The sequence below is a fragment of the Oryctolagus cuniculus genome, chromosome 2 (assembly GCF_051225735.1).
Source record: "Oryctolagus cuniculus isolate XC-2025 breed Fujian yellow rabbit chromosome 2, ASM5122573v1, whole genome shotgun sequence".
NCBI classification, from domain to species: domain Eukaryota; kingdom Metazoa; phylum Chordata; class Mammalia; order Lagomorpha; family Leporidae; genus Oryctolagus; species Oryctolagus cuniculus.
The window spans coordinates 12,876,545-12,889,736 of NC_142868.1; the positions used below are offsets into that span (position 1 = coordinate 12,876,545).

The 13,192-nt window shown below is 47.4% G+C and overlaps 1 pseudogene; it reads left to right on the forward strand.

The window, feature by feature from the left end:
• The first annotated feature begins 11,258 nt into the window (after positions 1-11,258).
• On the forward strand, positions 11,259-11,967 carry LOC100355848 (cleavage and polyadenylation specificity factor subunit 5 pseudogene; annotated as a pseudogene).
• The last annotated feature ends 1,225 nt before the right edge of the window (positions 11,968-13,192 follow it).

Here is a 13,192-nt window from a genome sequence, read left to right on the forward strand (position 1 = left end):
AACCCCAATTGGGTGTACTGGGCATGAATCACAACCTAGAAAACTGGGAAAACTGGGAAGTCAGGGGCAAGTATTGTGGCACAGCCACATCCAGTGACAGCATCCCATAGGATCACTGGTTTGAGTCCCTGCTGCTCTGCTTACGGTCCAGCTCCCTATTAATGTGACTAGGAGAGCAGCCTAAGATGGCCTAAGTGCTTGGGCCCCTAACACCCATGGGGAAGACTTGAATGGAGTTCCTGGCTCCTGGAGTTGGCCTGGACTATCCTTGACCATTGCAGCCATTTGGGAAGTGAACCAGTGGATGGAAGATCAATCTCTTTCTGTCTGCTTCTCCCTTTCTGTCTGTTACTCTATTTGTCAAAAAAAAAAAAAGTAGCTAAATATTAAAAAAAGAAAAAGAAACCCAGAGTACCATAAATCACTGGATGGCCTCTCTGTTCTCCACATTGCCTCAGACCTCCTCTAAGCAAAGCTGCAACCAGCTGGAAACAGGACAGAGGAGGGGAGCAGAGAAGGGGAGACCGTAGTTAATATCAATGTAAATTAACCTCATGAGTGGGAGTCTAGGTTGAAATGTGTATAAACATACAAGTATGCATATGAGAGTAGCCAGCCATAAATGGGCTACAACAGAGAAGAAGCTTCTCCTGCCTTGGGGTTCATGGTCTGGGGCAGCTGATGCCTCCTAAGAGTGGGGGGCAACGTGTTGGAGCAGCAAGTTCCTGACATCAGATGTGGATCAGCATCTCCTGAACAGACCGTGCCAACGTAGATGACCCTGCGATCTGCCCTGAGGTCTACTCACGCACGTGGGTTGCCTCATTCTGGGAGCCTGAAGGGACCACGAAGTCTCCTCTGGCTCTCACTTGGGAAGAGTGAGGAAGAAGCAGCAAGGTGAAGAGTGAGGTCTCGGTGGGATGGCACAGTAAAAGCAAAGGCGTGGAGACGTGGAACTGGGCGTGCAGCAGGTCACGCTGGCCCAGTGGGGTCAGATGTGAGACATGAACATCACTAAGGATAGAAGCAAAGGGAGCTTGCACAGTAGAACGACCCTTGGACCAGCACCGTGGTCAGGGAGGTGGAGAGGGGCTTGGGCAAGGTACACAGTGGGTGGAGGCAGCTTTCAGTCACCCGAGAAAGATCATGGGGTTGTCACAGGCTGGGCATGCCTGGGCCCTCTCCCTCAGGCTTTTGCCGATATCCTGACCACAGGACTTAAGAATGTGATGTATTTGGAGAGAGGGCCTTTAAAGAGGTACCAAAGTGAACACGAGGACCTTGTTCCAAGCGAATGGTGTCCTTAGAAGAGAAGATGCAGATAAAGATGAGTACAGGGCAAGACCGTGTGAAGACGCAGGGAGAAGCTGGCCAGCTGCAAGCCAACAAGAGGGGCTGCAGAAGAACCCAGCCCTGCAGACATCTCCACGTTGGACCTTCAGTCTCCAGAATTGCAAGAAAATATGTTTCTGTTGCTGAAGCTCCCAGCCTGAGGTTCCTTGTTCCAGCGGCTCTAGGAAAACAACACTGGAACATCCCAGGATGTGGAGGAGGGTCGGGAAAAGCAGCAAGGTGTGGCATTGGGAGGGGTTGGTGGAGGAAGAAACCTGGGGCCTCTCAATCTTCCCATTTGATGGCTGGGTGGAAGGCAACGCTGGTGTGATAGATCGGGGATGAGTTGGATAGAAGAAGCGGTAGATGGAACACCCAAATAAAAAGCACAGCCTAAATTTCAGTGTCGCATTTTACAAAGAGTGAGAAAATCGTGGTTCTTGTCCCATTTCAGGGACTGTTTTGTTGCGTGATCTCCCTCAGCCTCAATTTCCTGTACCATAGAAAAAGTGTAATACTAATAATGCCTTCCCTGTCAACCTCGGAGAGTGGTTGAGAGATCAAACGAAAATAATACAGCGTGTGTGAAAACTGTATAAAAGCAGCATTCAAAAAATATCATTAAATAAGCTTTTCTGAAAAAAAATTAACTTTTCTGGGATACCAAAGTTGATTTATAAATTTGACTGAACTCACTTGGCTCTTAAGAACAATTTGTCAGAGCTGGCATTGTGGAGGAGTGGGTAAAGCTTCCACCTATGACACAAGCATCCTGTATGAGTCCTGGTTTGAGACCTGGCTGTTCCACTTCCAATCCAGCTCCCTGCTAATATTCCTGGGAAGTAGCCCAAGGCTTGGGCCCCTGCCACCCATGTGGGATATGCAAATGGAGTTCCAGGCAACTGGCTTTGTCCTGGCCCAGCCCTGATCATTGAAGCCATTTGGGAAGTGAACCAGCAGTTGGAAGATCTCTCTGCCTTTCAAATAGATAAATAAATCTTAAAAAAAAAAAAAAAAAAAAAAAAAACAACTGAAAGAACAATTTGCCTCTAAGTAGCAAATGTTTCTTTAGGCCATCAGATCTTGGCTCAGGTATTAAAATATGTCCAACTTCTTCATTTGTGTTTTGCTCTGTTTGCTACCAGTAGCTATAACTATAAGGGAGCAATTTTCCATTTCTGAAAACTTAATCATACTGGTTTATAATGCCTTCCAATCTGAATGGGGCTGACTTATAACATACATAGCTACATACATTTCTTTAAGATTTTTTAATTGTAAGAATGTTGTGTCTCTGAGATCTTTCAAATAAATAAAATAAATCTTAAAAAAAAAAGATTTATTTTAATTATTTATTTATTTATTACAAAGAGAGAGAAGGAGAGGCAGAGAGAGAGAGAGGTCTTCCATCCTCTGGTTCACTCCCCAGTTGACCACAACGGCCAGAGATGCGCCAATCTGAAGCTGGGAGCCAGGAGCCTCTTCCAGGTCTCCCAAGTGAGTGCAGGGACCCATGGTCTTGGACCATCTTCCACTGCTCTCTCAGGCCATAGCAGAGAGCTGGATTGGAAGTGGAGCAGCTGGGTCTCGAACCAGTGCCCATATGGAACGCTGGCACTGCAGGAGGTGGCTTTACCCACTATGCCAAAGCGCCGGCCCCAAGAGATAAAGTATTTCATTTTAAACAACTAGTGAGTCAGAAATTAGAAAAGTAATGAGCTTTTGATTGCCTTAGATATTGTTGCCTTGATTAGCTGATGGTTTTATCATTGGTGTTATATGATATTATCACAATTGCATATCTTTAATAATCATAGTCAAAACATCCTTGACACAAAATCATTTATAAACTGTGATTCTGAGATTGGATTTCTAAAAACTGAAGTAGTATGGCCACCACTTACCACTAGGAGGAGGCAGTCTACTGACAATAAATTCATTGTGTCCCAGGGGTTACATGACTGCTTGTTGGACCACAGGACCTTGAAAGATTCTTCCAAATCAAGGTCATTCTAGGATTCCAATACGCTGTTCCAGTTTTTTCCCATTCCAATTGAATAAAGAAAGTCTTCTTTGATATTTTATATAACATTGATACGTGTAATGGGGGGATCATTTCTCAAAGAGGTGTTGCAGGACCCTAGTGAGCAGAACTATTAAAATTTTAGAGGTGTCTCATTGCATTAGTAATCTGCAAAATTACAGCCATAGAAATTTTCCTTTCTGCTGCTCTGCAGCAATGGTGGGTCCTAAAAATTCAAGTATTTGGTGAACTGATAATTCAGCAAGCATCCAATAGTACATATGCCCGGCAACTCTGACAAGTGCCAGGACTCCATTTTTATCTACAAGCTTCTTTTTGAATGTTGTTATTACTGTAACACATGTCAGGATAATTTGGAAAATACAAAACAATGACAAGTAAAGATAAAGCAGGATTGATATCTTTGTTTATTATCTTAAATGATTTGTTTCCTAAGTTATTATATTTAAACAACTCAATGCCTTTAAATATTTTCTGGAAGAAGAAAATGAAGATGGATGGATGGACAGATAGAGTGACCTGTACTTCTATAGGTAGGTAGACAGACAGACAGACAAAGAATTATCTCAGTGGTTTCCAAACCTGGCTCATATTCAAAATTACCTGTGAGCTTTTTGAAACTAAATCAGAATCTACCGAGGAGAGGGAGGCAAGAAGGAAGTGAGTCCCTCTGTGTGTCTCTTGAGTTTCCCCAGTTGATCATTTAGACTTGGCATTTGGGAACTACTGATATACCCAAGCATGTGGGTGGTGCCCAAATACACAGTGTTGAATGGTTGAGAATTTAGATGTAACTCAAATAGTGGAGACCAAATTCGAATTAAAGTATTTTACAAAAAAAAATAAGAAAAAAAGAAATCACTTTGTGATGTGAAAAATTGTGCCAAGCTTACACCTGAAACCTAGACAACTAATGATAAACGTATTGATGTGGTTTGTCTTTTTAACTCTGTGATCACTTATTGAAAACGAGATTTATTTTAATCCTCAATTTCTGAGGACAGTTTGTCTCTGAAAGTATATATGGGTGAGCAAACTGCTACACAAGGAAATGAGAGTTTCTGTTCAAAAAAGACTTTCACTGTAAAAAAAAAAAAAAGGCATCTTACAGCATTTCTCAGGTCACTCACCCATATTGTAGCGCAGACAGATTATTCTACAAGAATATAAGGTTTGAGTAATCACTGAAGAAAGACCCAAGATCTAAGGAGGTGAGAATTAGAGAGGATGATTGTGTGCTTTGTGCTTTGCTCATGGAAGCAGAAGAATGCAGCACAGTTTTCCTAAAGGTGTGTGGTCATTCACTCAAACAGAGTGACCCTGGCATTTTGTTCTCACAAGTTACCCAACTGTAGCACCAGGTTTCCTGCTAAGGCTGAGCAACAGAGGAGGTGGGAGGGAGGCTCTGCGGAGTTCTGGGAAAATAAGTTACTACAGGGGCCGGTGCCGTGGCTCACTTGGTTAATCCTCCGCCTGCAGCGCTGGCATCCATAAGGGCACTGGGTTCTAGTCCCGGTTGCCCCTCTTCCAGTCCAGCTCTCTGCTGTGGCCCGGGAGTGCAGTGGAGGATGGCCCAGTGCTTGGGCGTCTGCACCCGCATGGGAGATCAGGAGGAAGCACCTGGCTCCTGGCTTCAGATCAACGTAGCTCCAGCCCTGGCGGCCATTTGGGGGGTAAACCAAAGGAGGGAAGACCTTTCTCTCTGTCTCTTTCCCTCACTAACTCTGTCAAATAAAAAATTAAAAAAAAATAAGTTACTAGACACATCTGAGGAATAGAAAGCTCAGCAGATATAAAGGCTCATGCACAAATTGGAAAATACAGAGAATTAACCTGTAGGGAGCCACCAAAGTACCGCTGAACTGTGGAAGACTTGGAAGACAGGTGAGGGACTCATTGGTCATGGTCATCATCAACAATCCAAGGGAACATGCGGCGATAGGCCCAAATGTATATCCCCTGAGAAAGCACAGCTGGTTTAAGAGTCCAAGTTGCAACCTGAATCAGGTATGAAAGGTGTGGGGAGCAACTTGGACTAAGACTGTTACTGGAATTAAGACTTATTCTATGCATCTGCTCTCCCACAATATGGCGCTGGGAGAGGAGGAAATAGCTTCTACACAGCTGCCTCCAGTTCAACCAATAAACAGCAGGACCTGCTCCTGATTGGAGGAGAGCAGCGTACTCGGCGTGTGGGTAGCAGAGTTGGGATTGGTGGAAAAGGACTATAAAGGAGGAGAGAGACAACATGCACCGGGAACATCTAAGAGGAACACCTGAGCAGCCCCCAAGAGAGCCAGCCGGCGGTGTGCCGCTCCCCCGTGGAAGTGGGGAAAGCGGCTAGGGGGAACCGCCCTTCCATGGAGGTGGAAGGGACGGTAGCCAACCCGGGAAGAACCAGCAGCAAACCCGGGGAGGGCCGAGCAGACGAAAGAACAGCGCAGGGTCCTGTGTCGTTCCCCCACGAAGACGGGGAGCGACATAATGGTGCCGTGACTCAGATATGAAGCCTAGGCAGGGTTTAGTGTCGTTCCTCCACGAAGAGGGGGAGCGACATAATGGTGCCGTGACTCGGATATGAAGCCTAGGCAGGGTTTAGTGTCGTTCCTCCATGAAGAGGGGGAGCGACATAATGGTGCCGTGACTCGGATCGGAAACCTAGGAGGGAAGAAGCGGGAAGAAGTGGGAAAATACCAGAGAGAGAGACTAGCAAAGAGCCTAGGGGAAAGCCGGACGGAAAAGGTGCCAGAAGAAGCTATTGAAAGCCTAGGCATAGACTCGGATATGGACTGTGGGAAAGAAGTTAGGATTGAAAGCGAAAGTGAAAGCTTTCATAGACTCGGATGCGGACTATGGAGGGGAAGCTAGGAGATTGAAAGCGAAAGTGAAACCTGGAGGAGGCTTGGACTCGGATGCGGACTGTGGGGAGAAGCCGGGAGAAATGAGAGGGGAATATTGTTGTTGGAAGAAAAGTTAGGGAACTGGGTAGAGAAAAATGTTAGGGAAATTGAAGCCGCGGGGGCAGGCTGAGGCGGAGACGTAAGCTATCTTGGAATTCAAGTCAGCCCGGGGAGCAAAAGGAGAAAATCTGGAACCAGAGGCAGAGACGTGGGCCACCAGGTTTGAATTCGCCATGTTAGCCCGGGGAACTTGGACTGAATGCTGGTGGCGGAAACGTGAGCTGGGCTGTGTGACTCGCGGAGGCTGCCACACGCGCAGAGAGCGCGCGGGGCACGAACGGGGAGAGCGCACGGGGCTAGCGCGGAGGCCGTGGTGCGGGCGCAAAGGGGCGTGGAGACCGTGGAGAGCGCGCAAAGCCCGGAAGCGGCTTGGAGCCGGGAAGCCGCCGCAGGCCAGGCGCCAAGAAGCAGCCTCGGGGCGGGCGCCGGGATGCCGCAGGGATAAGAGACACAGAAGTTTAGAAGTAAAATGAGAGAAATAGGGATGCTGGCAGATAGAAGTAAAATAGGAGAAATAGGAATGCCCGGAGATAGAGAAATAGAGAAAAATAAGGCCTCCCCACACCATGGCAATGAGAGGGCTTGGATTCAGTCTGCCTGATTAGTAAGACGATAAGCACCTGCTGGCGGCTAGCAGCTTATCCGCCTCAGGTCACCGAAGATAGGCACGAATCAACATCAATAAGTCTCCCCACAATATGGCAATGAGAAGGCTTGGATTAGGTTTGCCTGATTGGTAGGGCTTGTAAGCACCTGCAGGCAGTTCTAGCAGAGCAGAGCATGCGCTGCAGGGCACCGAACACAGGCACGCATCAGCGCCTAAAAACCTCCTTACAACATGGCGAAGAGAGGACCCTGATTCGGTTTGCCTGATTGGTAGGGCTTGTAAGCACCTGTGGGCAACTCTTGCAAGCAGAGCAGAGTGTGTGCCGCGGGGCACCGAAGACAGGCGCGTATCAACGCCAAAAAATAAAAAGAAAGGGGGATCTGTGGGGAGCAACTCGGACTAAGACTGTTACTGGAATTAAGACTTATTCTATGCATCTGCTCTCCCACAATATGGCACTGGGAGAGGAGGAAATAGCTTCTACACAGCTGCCTCCAGTTCAACCAATAAACAGCAGGACCTGCTCCTGATTGGAGGAGAGCAGCGTACTCGGCGTGTGGGTAGCAGAGTTGGGATTGGTGGAAAAGGACTATAAAGGAGGAGAGAGACAACATGCACCGGGAACATCTAAGAGGAACACCTGAGCAGCCCCCGAGAGAGCCGGCCGGCGGTGTGCCGCTCCCCCGCGGAAGTGGGGAAAGTGGCAGGGGGAACTGCCCTTCCACGGAGGTGGAAGGGATGGTAGCCAACCTGGGAAGAACGAGCAGCAAACCCGGGGAGGGCCGAGCAGACGAAAGAACAGCGCAGGGTCCTGTGTCGTTCCCCCACGAAGACGGGGAGCGACATAATGGTGCCGTGACTCTGATATGAAGCCTAGGCAGGGCCCTGTGTCATTCCTACGCGAAGAGGGGGAGCGACAGAAAGGCAGAGTGTCTTTATGACTCCTTGGCAGGCAAAGGAAGTGACCAGGAGTGGCTGAGAGCAAGTTCCAGCTGTGTACTGTAACCCCCTGCTGGGGTCTTCAACTGACTCTGCCAACAGCCTAGCTCAGTGACACCCTGGGATTCATACAGTCCTTGAAAATGCTCTAAGAAGGCCAGAAGTAAGGCAGTACTTCTTTTTTTTATAAAAAGATTTTTTTTTATTTATGTGAAGGGCAGAGTTACAGAGAGGCAGAGAGAGAGAGAGAAAGAGAGGTCTTCCATCCACTGGTTCACTCCCCAGATGGCTGCAATGGCTAGACCTGGGTCGATCCAAAGCCAGGAGCCAGGAGTTTCTTCTGGGTCTCCCAAGGACTTGGCCATCTTCTACTGCTTTTCTAGGCCATAGCAGAGCTAGATCAGAAGTGGAGCAGCCAGGACTCAAACCTGCATCCATATGGGATGCCAGCACCACAGGCGGTGGTTTTACTCGCTACACCACAGCGTAAGCCCCAGCAGTGTTTTTTTAATGTATTCATTTGAAAGGCAGAGCTACAGAGAGGCAGAGGCAAAGAGAGAAAGAGAGGTCCTCCATCCGCCGGTTCACTCCCCAAATGGCCACACTGGCCGGAGCTTCTCCGATCTGAAGCCAGGAGCCAGGAGCTTCTCCTGGGTCCCCCACAAGGGTGCAGGGGCCCAAGGACCTGGGCCATCCTCTACTGCCTTCCCAGGCCATAGCAGAGAGCTGGGTTGGAAGTGGAGCAGCCAGGACTCGAACTGGCACCCACATGGAATGCCAGTACCACAGGTGGTGGCTTCACCTGCTACACCACAATGCCAGCCCCAGCAGGGCTTCTTTAAAAAAAACCAAGGACCATCAGAATCACCAGAGGAGTTTCCAGGAATGAACAATCTCAGGCCCTACCCCAGTCCTTTTGAATCAGAAACTTTTTACAAGCCCATCCTTTGTACTTGAAGGCAGGTGTGGTCCAGAGGAGACAGTAACAGTATGTGAATAACCTCAGGGACAACCAAGGCAGCCTTATTCGTTCATAAGCTTAGGCTGACTTTCATCTGGAGGGCTGGGCTATCAGCGCAGAATTACTCAAATCTACAGGTTCATAGATCGTTCCACATAGATAAGAATGGTGCCATATCTTAAACAGAGTGCTTGAGATAGAAAATCTTGGGGTCATAGTCTTGCTGACTGGCAGAATGGATGAAAGCTAAATAAAAGCACTTATTAATTCACTTTTCAGAGGCGAGGCACAGACATTCTTAGCTCTGAGATAATCCTGACACATAACATGTTGAGTGCTCATTGGCCCCAGGCACTGATCCATATCCTCTATGTGACCCTCTTCCTCCAGTGCAATCACTGCATAGAGTTTATCAGCCTCCCTTTCACAGGCTGCTGCTTGAATTCCTGGGCATTAGTTTTCTAACTTCAGAATCAGACTCCGGGGCTGGCACGGTGGCACAGTAGGTTAATCCTCTGCCCGCAGTGCTGGCATCCCATATGGGCTCCAGTTCTAGTCCTGGCTGCTCCTCTTCCAATCCAACTCTCTGCTGTGGTCTGGGAAAGAAGTAAAAGATGGCCCAAGTTCCTGGGCCCCTGCACCCATGTGGGAGACCCGGAAGAAGCTCCTGGCTCCTGGCTTCAGATCAGCGCAGCTCCAGCCAATGCTGCCATTTGGGGAGTGAACCAATGGAAGGAAGATCTTTCTCTCCGTCTCTCCCTCTCATCAGCTGTAACTCTACCTCTCAAATAAATAAATAAAATATTTAAAAGAAAAAAGAATCAGACTCCAAGGAATTCAGGAACATACCTTTCTACAGTTCTCAATTTTTAAGACTCCTAGAAAGCTTACTAAAAGCGCACACTTTCAATTCACTCTCCCAGAGGGTCTGATTTAGACAGCTTGGGATAGGATCTGACTCCTGTGCACAGGATCCACAGCCACACTTTGAGAAATGCAGTTCTGGTTGCTTATGAGCTCTTGGTACACACACACACACACACATACACACACGCACGGCCACCTCCCAAGAAATGAAGATGGATTAATTACACAGCCCCAGAGACAGCATGTGATTTTTAAGTATTCCTGTAGCACAAGCAATGCCAATGAAACCCAATCTAGCCAAAGAAGAATTTAGAGGAAATTGCCTATTGAACTGCAGCCAAGAAAGAGGCTCCCCTAGAGTGTGTTCCTTGAACTTGACTCTGCCATCCACAGTTGAGAATAGTGACTCACAAGAGCACTCATATGGAAAGGACACAGTTCAGGAACACATTCCTTGAAAAGGCAGAGAAAAGCCTGTATGAATGCAAACTCATTTACAAAGTAGATTTAACCAAAAAATGTAAGTGGATTTTGTATTCCCCAGTAATTCAGTATGCATCAATAAGAAAACCGTCCAATTAGAACACTGGTAGAAGTAGTGATTGCATGCTTATGCAATTGATGCTGTCTATGAACGTATTTAAGGATATTATGAAGGTTTCAAAAGTATTTGATGAAGGAAAATAAACCCAGGGTCATTACAGATCATTGGGGTTAAGTAGGAGTGCCTCTCAGCTACCACAGAAGAGGTAGGTCATAGTTAATAGCATTACACTTACATACACACCCACACACAACCCCCACACACACACACAAGTGTGGTTGTGGTGTGATTAAAAATACACTAGTTCCACGTATCAGGCACATCAACAGTGGTCACTCAGATGATGAGAGGACACCAAACACAGAACTCCCTTTTTATTCTACATAGAAGTTCATGACTAATTAAAATTATATAGTCCAAATTTCCCGTACTATTATCTAACTTTTCAATTTATTTTATTTATTTATTTGAGAGGTAGATTTACAGAGAGAGGGAGAGACAGAGAGAAAGGTTTTCCATCCACTGGTTCACTTCCCAGATGGCCACAACAGCCAGAGCTACGCCAATCCAAAGCCAGGAGCCAGGGGCTTCTTCCAGGTCTCCCATGTGGGTGCAGGGGCCCAAGCACTTGGGCCATCTTCCACTGCTTTCCCAGGCCATAGCTGGATTGGAAGAGGAGCAGCCAGGACCTGAACTAGTGCCCATATGGGATTCCACACCGCAGGTAGAGGCTTAGCCCACTACACCACAGCGCCAACCCCTTCAATTTCTTAATGTCTTTTTAGTGGACAGAATCTCTTAATGTTACTGTGATTGAATGTATCACTCTTTTCTTTACTGATAGTGCTTGTGCCCTATTTAAGAAACCTTCTCTTGTGCTCTCATGTTAATGGCGGGCGTTGGCTACTGAGCCAGGTTGCAGATAACAACTGCCCTCACTGGAGGAAAAAAAGTCTCCCTCGCCTCTCCATTTCTGCTCACCACCAGTGCCAGAGCTCGCCAGCATGTCTGTGGTACTGCCCAATCGCTTGCAGACCGCCTGTCCCTGAGGGGTCAACAAGTTCGGCAACAAGTACATCCAGTGACCAAGCCCTCACCCTGGAGCGCAGCATCAGCCTGGCCTCTCTATGAGGACAGTTCTGTAACAGCCAGATTTCAGTGCATGAGGGAGGAATTTGATAAAACTGGAATGAGGAGGACTGTAGAAGGGGTTCTGATCGTACACGAGCCTGGCTATCCCATGTGCTACTGCTGCAACTGGGAACAACTTTCTTGAAATTACCTGGTGGTGAACTTAACCCAAGAGAAGACGAAGTTGAAGGATTAAAACGCTTAATGACAGAGATGGTAGGTCGTCAAGATGGAGTTCTGCAAGACTGGGTCATTGATGACTGCATTGGTCACTGGTGGAGACCCAGTTTTGAACCGCCTCAGTAGCCATATATCCTGGGACATATTACACAGCCTAAGGAACATAAGAAGTTGTTTCTGTTTCAACTTCCAGAGAAAGCCTTCTCTGCAGACTCTAAAAAGTACAAGCTGGTAGCTGCACCGTTGTTTGGATTCTATGATGACGCACCAGGATATGGACCCATCATTTCTAGTCTCCCTCAGCTGCTGAACAGGTTTGATTTTATATACAACCGAATTACACAAAGTGGAAAAGTGGAGGAAGCCATCTCTGTGAGCACAGCCATACACGGTGTAGAATAAACATGGTAGAAGTGGTTTTTTGTTTTATCTTTTTCCCATTCCCTAAGTTGCCACTTAACTTTGTATTGTTTTAATAGTAAAGTTACTATGAAGAACTAGGTAGTGGTGTAAACAAATGTGATAATGTTTATTTACTTTAGGTTCTACTCATTTTTTTGTACAACATTAAAGCAAATGAACTTCTATTTGTATTTTTTAATTTCTCATTAAACTTTTAAAAATGTTTTAAAAAAGAGAAATATGTGGGGAGCAACCCGGACTGCACTGAGTTACTGGAATTAAGACTTATTCTATGCATCTGCTCTCCCACAATATGGCGCTGGGAGAGGAGAAAACAGCTTCTACGCAGCTGCCTCTTGCCAACTTGAGTGCTGACCTCCAGGAGCTGATCTTGCTCCTGATTGGAGGAGAGCAGCGTACTCGGCGTGTGGGCAGCCGAGTTGGGATTGGCGGAGGAGGACTATAAAGGAGGAGAGAGACAACATGCACCAGGAACATCTATCTGAAGGAACACCTGTGCAGCCCCCGAGAGAGCCGGCCGGCAGTGTGCCGCTCCCCTGCAGAAGTGGGGAAAGTGGCCAGGGGGAACCGCCCTTCCACGGAGGTGGAAGGGACAGTAGCCAACCCGGGAAGAACCAGCAGCAAACCCGGGGAGGGCCGAGCAGACAAAAGAACAGTGCAGGGTCCTGTGTCGTTCCTCCACGAAGAGAGGGAGCGACAAAATATTTGCCAAGGTTCATAAAAATCTACCCCAATTTCATCAGAATAGTCATCAATGTTATCTTCTACAAGATTCTTTTTAAGATTTTTAAAAAATTTATTTGAAATGCAGAGTGATAAAGAAAAGGTAGAGACAGAGAAAGATTTTTCCATCTACTGGTTCACTCTCCAAATGGCCACGACGATTGGGGCTGGGTCAGGCCAAAGCCAGGAGCCAGGCTCGATCCTGGTCTCCAAAATGGGTGGCAGGGGTCGAAATACTTGGGCCATCTTCCACTGCTTTCTCAGGTGCATTAGCAGTGAGTTGGATCAGAAGTGGAGCAACTGGGACTCAAACTGGCACCCCAATACAAGATACCAGTGTTGGCTGGTGCTGTGGCTCACTAGGCTAATCATCTGCCTGCGGCGCTGGCACCCCAGGTTCTAGTCCCGGTTGGGGTGCCGGATTCTGTCCCGGTTGCCCCTCTTCCAGTCCAGCTCTCTGCTGTGGCCTGGGAAGGCAGTG